Source organism: Zea mays, chromosome 9, assembly GCF_902167145.1.
Source record: "Zea mays cultivar B73 chromosome 9, Zm-B73-REFERENCE-NAM-5.0, whole genome shotgun sequence".
Lineage (NCBI taxonomy): Eukaryota > Viridiplantae > Streptophyta > Magnoliopsida > Poales > Poaceae > Zea > Zea mays.
The window spans coordinates 83313070-83322908 of record NC_050104.1 but is presented as its reverse complement, the minus strand read 5'-3'; the positions used below and the strand labels follow the sequence as shown (position 1 = coordinate 83322908).

The window sequence follows — 9839 nt, the reverse complement described above, 5'->3', positions numbered from 1 at the left end:
TCAACAGCTAAAATAGTGATTGGGGCTATAAATACCCCCAACCACCACCATTCAAAGCACCCAAGATTTTCACTCTCCACATGCAATACAAGAGCAAAGAATTCATTCCAAATACACATTCAAAGCTTCATATCCTCTCTAAGTCCCACAATTAAGACAAGTGATCAATAGTGATTAGTGACTTGAGAGAGTGCGATTTGTGTTTCATTTGTTGCTCTTGTTGCTTGGTTGTGCTTTCTTCATCTTTTTCTAAACTCTCTAAGTGATTTGTAAAGCAAGCAAGAGACACCTAAGTGTGTGGTGATCCTTGCGGGGTCTTAGTGAAAGTCGCCTAGAGGGGGGGGGTGAATAGGGCGAATCTGAAATTACAAACTTTAAGCACAATTACAAGCCGGGGTTAGCGTTAGAAATATAAACGAGTCCGAAAGAGAGGGCGAAAACAAATCACAAGCAAATAAGGCGAGTGACACGGTGATTTGTTTTACCGAGGTTCGGTTCTTGCAAATCTACTCCCCGTTGAGGTGGTCACAAAGACCGAGTCTCTTTCAACCCTTTCCCTCTCTCAAACGGTCACTTAGACCGAGTGAGCTTCTCTTCTCAATCAAACAGGACACTAAGTCCCCACAAGGACCACCACACGATTGGTGTATCTTGCCTTGGTTACAATTGAGTTGAACACAAGAAAGAAGGAAGAAGAAAGCAATCCGAGCGCAAGAGCTCAAATGAACACAAGTCTCTCTCTCACGAGTCACTATTTGATTGGAATGATCTTTGGACTTGGGAGAGGATTTGATCTCTTTGATTGTGTCTTGTATTGAATGCTATAGCTCTTGTGAGGTGTTTGAAGGCTGAAAACTTGGATGCAATGAATGGTGGGTGGTTGGGGGTATTTATAACCCCAACCACCAAATGAGTCGTTGGTGGAGGCTGCTGTCGCATGGCGCACCGGACAGTCCGGTGCGCCAGCCACGTCACCCGACCGTTAGGGTTTGACCGTTGGAGCTTCTGTTTTCTGGGTCACCGGACAGTCCGGTGGTGCACCGGATAGGTCCTGTAGACTGTCCGGTGCGCCGTCTGGCGCGTGCTCTGACTTCTGCGAGCGATGTCGCGCACTGTAGCGCATTTAATGTCTTCTGCAGACGACCGTTGGCGCGAAGTAGTCGTTGCTCCGCTGGTGCACCAGACAGTCCGGTGCTAAACCGGACAGTCCGGTGAATTATAGCGGAGCGGCTCCTAGAATTACCGAAGGTGGCAAGTTCGGAGTTGAGTTCCCTGGTGCATCGGACAGTCCGGTGCGCTAGACCAGGACACACTTCGGTTGTCTTTTGCTCTTTTTATTTGAACCCTTTCTTGGTCTTTTTATTGGTTTATTGTGAACATTTGGCACCTGTAAAACTTATAGTCTAGAGCAAACTATTTAGTCCAATTATTTTTGTGTTGGGCAATTCAACCACCAAAATCAATTAGGAAAAGGTGTAAGCTTGTTTCCCTTTCACTTAGTGACCCGTGAGATTAGGAAGAAGCACTCAATCGGTCTAGGTGACTGATTGAGAGAAGGAAAGGGTGGAAAAAACCCGATCTCCATGGCCGCCTCAACGGTGAGTAGGTTCATTGGAACCGAACCTCAGGAAACAAATCGTCGTGTTCACTTGTGTTGATCATCACCATTCGATGTGTTTCTTCCCTCTCCCCTCTCTCTAAAACTTCTCTTGCTCACAATCCTTTTGAGTTAGCTCCCAAAGTTATCCGCATTGATTGAGCAACTCATAGCAAGAAGAACTCTCTTCCGCACTCTGTATTCATTATTATTTGTTTCTAATCCTAACCCCGGGTAAAGTGTGTGTTCAAAGTTTATAATTTACAGGTTTCGCCTATTCACCCCCCTTCTAGACGACTTTCAACAGGCAAAACAGCCTCCTATCCATACACAAACTCAAAAGGAGACACTTTAGTAGCACCGTGTTTGAATATTCTATGAGCCTACAAAGCCTCAGATAACACCTTATGCCAATGCTTAGGATGATCAGGTATCTTCCTTTTAATAAGGCTAATCAATGTCCTATTACATGACTCGGCCTGACCATTGGCCTGAGCATAATATGGAGATGAATTAAGCAATTTAATCTTATATAATTCAGCAAACTCGCATACCTCCTTTGACACGAAAGAAGTCCACTGATTGGTGGTCAAAGTCTGGCGAATGCTGAATCTATGGATGTCACACCCGGTTTTAAGGGCAAAACCGAATGTATAGCATATGTGTGCCAGGATCTACTTTCACACATATGTTGATGTCACAAGTGTAATATATCAAAAGAACAATGCATAAAAGCATAAATAAAGATTATATTAACATATTACACTTCGAACAGACATTATGTCTTAACCTTTATTCATCAAAGTACAACGAAACATGGACATCCTTCCACAAGAAGATGACCGGGGGTATCACTAGACTAGCATCCATCAAGTTCACCATTATATCTTCATCTGCAAACTTTTGATCAAAAATTAAGCAAGGGTGAGCTCACTTATGGTCGGGACTCAGCAAGTGGGGTGAAAATGCAAGGTAACAAGGTAAGGCTAAAGTTTAATGCGGTTAGCATTTTAGTTGGTCAACATTTTATTATCAACACCTAATTACTAAGTATAAGTATATATCAAACCCAGTCAAGCATAATTCATAATCAGCATAAGCTCAAACCACTTAAGCAAGTACCATCAACATGAAGCTCAACCTCTTGAGTGAACCACTTAAGCATACTGCTTAAACAAAACCGATCACAATTTATTTCCATCTTCAAGTTCAATTATCATGTGTGGGTCTAGGCTGCTCGTAACCGTGAGCATGACTGATATATCAGTTTTACACTCTGCAGAGGTGGCACAACTTTACCCATGAGTCATGATTTCATTCTAGCCTGGGTTTGCAAGTCCCGTATTCACTTCCGATGTGAGTGGCTAGGGTCTCGCTACGAAGCTTTTGCCTAGAGTCCTCACTATGCAGATGTTGGAAATGGTCACTGCATAGAGTCATCTGACGTAACCCAAACTTATAGTCCAGTCTGCAGAGTAAAGCTTGGGAACTATGCCCATATCCAATCTACCTGAGCCAAAAATATAAGCGCATGGCAGATGCCCCGTTCCAATCGACCATGACCAGCACCCAACATAAGACTTCCCTAGTTATTTAGCCAAGGTCGTCCCATACCACCTCATGGTAGCACTGTTTTCCTGGGTGGTCACTCCATGTTCCAATTAAATCATATGATCTTGTTTAATCAACGAAGCATCCACGATAACAATGATAACAATAACATAATCTTTGGAACAATAATATCATAAACAGGAGTGACTGCATAAAGTTAAAGTTGTAACAATAGCATAGCTACTAAAGTAGAGTACAATACCCAGGGTTGATCAAGGAATAAGGTTGGAAAAGTTAGGTGTATTTGAATAGGTAACCCATCAATTTATGCATGTCATGAATGTAAACTTAGTTATCATGTGTTGATTAGGTTCAAACAGAATATGCAAGGGGAGAAGACCACTTGCCTTGCTTATAGAAAACTTGAGATTCATCCACGAAATATATCTTGATTCTCAACTACTAGATCAACCACTGAATAATACACAAACAAATAATAAGAAACAAACACCACTCAATAACATACAACAATCATCATAAATCAAGCTAAAAGAAAAACATAACAAAAGATCATTTTCTTTTCAGAAACATCACAAACTAGGGTTATAATAAAAGGTATTCTTCTTGAAAAGGTTTGGTTTATGTTTTATAAAACAAGGCATAAGCTTGAAAATATCTTAACTATAACTATACAAATATTAGGTCTACCATTTTAATATTTTATATAGTTATATGTGGTATGTCTAAGATTAAGGGTTCATAAGATGATAAAACACATTATTAAACATTACTTTTATGAAAAACTAATAAATGGCTTAAACAATTTTTTATGTGAAAAATCATAATCATATTATTAAACACCTATTTATGAAGAGCTATGATATATACCTTAAGTGAACTTTCATACAAAAGATAATGAACAAATAACTATCTTTAATTTTTATTAGAAATTACATGGCCTATGTTCTTTATTAAGAAAGCTATATAGAAAACAATATATAAACTTACATTTTAATTATTATTAAAGAACATGAACACTAATTTCATTATTATATTCTCAAGTAAAAACTGAGTGATATATACAAATAATAAGGACTCAAATTGATGGAAAAGATTAATCATGTCTAGCAAACTAATTAAGTCATTTTAAATTGGAATAAATGATCTAATTCATTAATAAGAAAACTACGATTAACAATATTTAATCTATCATTTTAGTTATGTGGGCACTTAATTGAGCTATATTATTATTATTAGAGATCCCTATCTAGCATACACATATTTAATATGAAATCTAAATTTAAATCTAATTATATAAATATTTATCTAGTATGTTTGAAAAAGGTGAACTACAATTCTTTTCAACTTCATAATCTGAAAACTACACATAAATCGAGTATAACAATCATAATTTAAATTTAAACGTATAAATAACTGAACGGTTGGAAACACTAATTAAAATGCTTATCATATAATTATGAAACTAACAAAACCATTTCTAATTTATTTGGGTTTCAAATGTACATTTTATAATAAATTCTTACATGAATCTGCACAAATAAAGGTATACTATGAGAGGTAGCTAGAAAATTTATATTTTTGTGTACAGACATCATCATAAACAAGTATCTTTTTTGTTAAAAAAACATAAAGGCTATGATTAATTTAAAAACTATAGACTATAACAAACATAATACAGATTAATTTTTTAAAACATGTAAATTGTTGCAACTATAAATTTAAACTGATTAGTGCACTAACATAAAGCTAACAAAATATTATTAATTTAAATATTATTTAATTTATTCGGATCTCAAATATACATTTTAAAATAGGGAAATTGTCAGAGAGACATATACGCTATTATTCGTAGGAGCTAGGGATTATCCTGTAAATTTGGTGTCGTTCTTCTACCTTGTTCGCAATAGTAGAGAAGGCGGAGGGTGGCTTCGATGTACAACGACGAGAGCCGCAACTCCGACAAGCTGAACGAACACAGGCAGCGTCACGATGTGGGCGCTACAGGAACTCGACGATCGACGGAGAATCGAACGCGGTTGCTGGACGAAGGGCAGGTCTCCATCCAGCAATAGCAGGAACGACGAGATGCTCTGAGCGCGTCTAACAACCGCTGCGAGCTGCGCACACGCGGACAGAGGAGGCGACAGCACGGCTGCGGCCCCGTTGTCCGGCGTGGGCACACTGCGTGGCTGCAAGGCGCGACACATGAGCATAGCGGTGGGCCGGTGGCAGCAAGAGCGAGCGGCACTTGCGCGAGGTGAACTGCGGCGCAGCTCCTTATAGACAGCAGCAAAGGGGTGCAGAGGAGAAGCGAGGGACAGAGGAACGGATCGATGAGGTCATGGTGATGATTTTTTATAGGCCGGAAGAAAGGAAATGGGTGCCGGGAGGGGAAGAACAAGCGGCAGGTGCCATTAATCGCGAGGACAAGAAATTGTCGCTGTTAGTGGGATGGGAGGGGAAGAGGATATGGCGTGGCACGATTTATGGCGGCGTGCACTGCTAAAGATGAGAGGGCAATGAAGCAGGGCGACATTTGGGCTCGTGGGCACTCGACATTCTCCGAACTCTATACTACCTATTAAGGCTCTAAGGGGTAGGCTGCCTCTGCTTGTTCTGCCTTCCGACGATCTCAACCGTCCAATATGCTCTAGAGTCTCTCAGCCGTCCGATGCGCGCACTCTCACCCCCACGCATTGCCCCGCCCCCACCCAATCTTCCAACCGTGCGAGCACCCTAGCTTTGCCTCTACACTCCTCCCGCCGCCTCCTACCCCCCTCCTCCGCACGAGCCGGAGCCGGCCCCCGCAGATCGCGATTACCTTCTCATCCAAACGTCTCCGTCATGCGCCGCTCCCTCCACCGTCGCCGCTGTCGTGGCGTCGACCTCAGCCGCACCCCCGCGATCTCCATCCCGGCGCCCTCCCCTCTCCCTCATGCTTGCTCTTCGGATCTCGGGAGTCGGGACTCGCCCCTCGCGCGGCCCCCGCTCGTCTGCCTCGTCCCCGACTTCTCCGACCGCGTGTTAAGGCGCTCAACCTCTCCATCATCGTCTGTGACGGCCTCGACCTCATGCGTCGCCCCCCCCCATGTCCCTCACCACCATTGGATCTCAACCAATGCCGGTCCAGGCTCGCTCGTCCGCCACCCACGACAACGGATCCAGGCTTGGGCGCCTCGCCACCATCGCACCTCAACCAGCACCACCTCTCGAGGCCACATGGAGAGCAACTGCTTTGATCTCTCTGTGCCATCCGCTCAGATCCCTGGATTTCACTCCATTTCTTGAACCCATCATTGCAGGTCAACGACGAGGACGAGTGGTCGTTCGGGTTCTGTGAAATCGGCAGCCGCGTGTTTAGTTGCCCCGCGAGGAAGAACCCCATGTACACCTATTGGGAACGCATCGTCCTCAGGGAGACCGAGCGTGGTATACTGGATCCTACAGGGCTCAGTCGCGAGTGGTCGGACCACTCGTACAATCACCTCTAACCTCTCTAGGAATTGTAACCATTTCTGCAATGTACTCTGCGAGAGACTCAGCGTCCCCAAGCTCACAGGTAAGGACCATAGAGGGGCATTACATGGTTTTCTTCTTCTGAATAGAGACAACCTGTGCAATATGTATCTTAGCATTATGTACAATTCTTGAGTTCAAAAGACACGATGTCCTCAAATTGGTAGGAATATTGCAGTAGGAATAATATTTGGTGATTATCTAGCAGCCGAACTGGTGAACATAATATCTGATTTATGAGTAGCAGTATTATACAAATGGCTGAATCAAATAAAAAAGCCATAGCTTACATATAAAGTAAACTAAATTCACTATACTTGAATCTCATAATTCAACTACTTTCAAGGTCTTATGCCAATATAACTTATGTGTAATAGTGTTTAGTCAATTTCAAATTATTAAGCGCTCGTCACTTGATAGCACTTATTATACGGTTCTTTCTTGTTCAAGTATCCTTGTCTTCATGGTGGCAACATGATTATTCTGGTCACCATGGAAAACTATACTCTTTACATATTTGGATACAGACAGACAAGCAGAGAAACACCAGTTGGTCAAGATGTTAGCTGGTTTCCATCTCGGTGTGATCAGGTCACTTGCACTCTTTGTTGCTATTGTCATCTGCAACAAAGCTCTCATCTGCACGCTTGGTTTTCCGTTTGGTTAGTACAACATACTTTGTTTTTCCCATGCATCAATGCACCTTGAATAACAAAGCATCAAGTATAGCTGCTCAGAGCAGGATGTTGACTTGTCTTGTTTATGAACCTATGTAGCTACAACATTAACAAGCTAACATCTGATGGTGGCCTTCTGCACCCTTCATGTGGGATGTGACATAGCGCTTGCATTTTTTAGCCCAAGATGATTGATGGACAAACAATGATACTCTTTGGGTTGCTGAATAACACGTCAATTAGCCTTCTCAACCTGAGTTTCGGATTCAACTACTGGATTCTACTAGGTAAGCTCGTTTAGGTACTATCTTGATCTGGTCCTCTCTTTTTGATAATAATCCTTATTCAGGTAAGCATATCTGTTTGTTCCATTTTTTGTTTATGCTTGGAAATCACTTCTTTGTGGCAGCTTTGTGCTATATTTATCACACTTTATGGTCCAATACCATGATGTGCGCAACTTTTCAGCGAGAGATGCTGGGTCCTGCTGTTACCGGCACCATAAACGCACTCAAGGCTGCGTCTGCTGCAAATGCTCATCGAGTGGTCGTTGTTTCATCCATGGTTGCCGTTGAGATCAAACTCGAAAGACTGGCCCAAAGACAAGATCAAAGATGAGAACTGCTGGTCAGATAAAGAGTTCTGCAGGAACGAAGAGGTAACTGGAACTGTAAACCAGCGGCAGTAACGAAAACAGGGAGAGCCTGAACAGATGAAAGACCTGGTTTCAAAATATGCTCTATATAAACTTGCATATACTCGTTCGTTTCCAAATATGAGTTCGTCACTTCGCCTTGTTTAATTGCAGAACTGGTATTTTGTCGCCAAGATCTCGTCAGAAGAGGCCGCACTTGAATACGCGAAGCAGACTGGGCTAGATGTTGTGACGGTCAATCCAGCTGTGGTCTTCGACCCTCTTCTACAGCCAACGCTCAACACGAGCTGCCAGTTCCTCGTATACTTCCTGAAAGGTTCTCTGTCACGCATCGCCAAACAATGCGCTGAATTCATATCTTCTTTTTATAATTCCCCTTATAGCCGATTGTGTTATTGCTCTGACTTGATCGTCCTATATTGCCTTTTTTATGTTGATGCAGGAGGATCTGATCGAATGAGGGACAAGCTTTGGCACATCGTCGACGTCAGGGACACTGCCGATGCTCTCCTGCTTGTGTACGAGACACCACAAGCCTCCGGCAGGCACATCTGCGCTCCTCATTTCATCAGCATCTGTGACCTGCTGGAGCTGCTGAAGACGATGTACCCTGATGATTACCCTTTCATTAGCAAGTAAACTTTACTTACCTAACCATTTCTCTTGTACGTTTCATCATATACTGAAGCGTACATGGCTGCAGGGACGGACTCTTGGTTCACGGCGAATAGAGGTACAATCCTTATATAGATGAGATGACTGAACTTTTAATTAGTTAGTTAACCTCTAGAATTAAGGAGACTACAAGGACAAATTAGCGTTGTATAGGTGCGGGAAGCCGGGAACAAGGAAACACCAGTAGACTTGACAAACTACTTCCGTGCCACAGGAAGGAAGCAATACATATTTTTCTAGGTTACGGTTACGGGAGACTACCGAGGAAAAATTAATCATAGGCGGCTCTTCACACCAATTCCCTTCCTCCATTCCTCTTCCCGTACCCTAGCCTGGCGGGGTCGCGCTTAGCCAGCTTTGCAGGTCTCCTCCGTTTAAAACATGGCACCTAGTTGTTTTGGTGAGAAACCCTAGATTGATTGGAGTTGGATGTTCTGGAGTGGCGAGGAACCCTAGATTGATTGGAGTTAGATGGATGCTTTCTCATTTTGTTAGTTCCTTTACCGTCCCTCAAATCCAAACCTTCCTTCCTGGGACTGATACAGTGCTCCAGTTCATCTAAAGCAGTTTGCCTTTTGGGGAATACTGGTTTGTGTTCGTTTTTCCAAAACTGTCTGGGGTTCAGTTTCAGCTGAACCTGCTGTCCGCACGCTCTGTGTTTGAGACCCCTTTGGATTTATTGTTATATAATGAGTTTTGCTTGCCCGGTGTTCAATTAGTGTACCATTGAATTTTTAGCAGAGCATTGATCAAGCGTTTTGTTCCAAGGATTTTTTAATCAGTTCTAATGCCCATAGATTATCTCATACATGTGTTGATTTCTACACATTTTGAATTTCATCTTATAATCAAATCTGGTCTGCTTGACTGTTGCCTTTTTATTTTCTTTTTAGTAACTTTTTGAGTACCAGTGATGTAAAGGGACACAAGCTCTAGCAATGTTTCTGCTTCTCATGTAGGCCGTGTAAGACGTCGCAAACATCCAACTGAGGTTAGTAATTTCTTGTTCCTTTTGCTCTTTATTGCGCTTTGCTCTCTCTCTCGCTCCCTCTTTAGATTTCAGCTAATACACTGAAACATGGTTCAAGCTAGAGCAGCAGCCTATTTTAGGTGTTCTTTTTCGTACTAATCTTGGTCATTTTTTCAG

The 9839-nt window shown here is 42.4% G+C and overlaps 1 pseudogene; it reads left to right on the top strand.

The window, feature by feature from the left end:
* The first annotated feature begins 7829 nt into the window (after nt 1-7829).
* LOC103640042 (cinnamoyl-CoA reductase 1-like) lies at nt 7830-8656 on the top strand (annotated as a pseudogene).
* Nucleotides 8657-9839: the final 1183 nt, after the last annotated feature.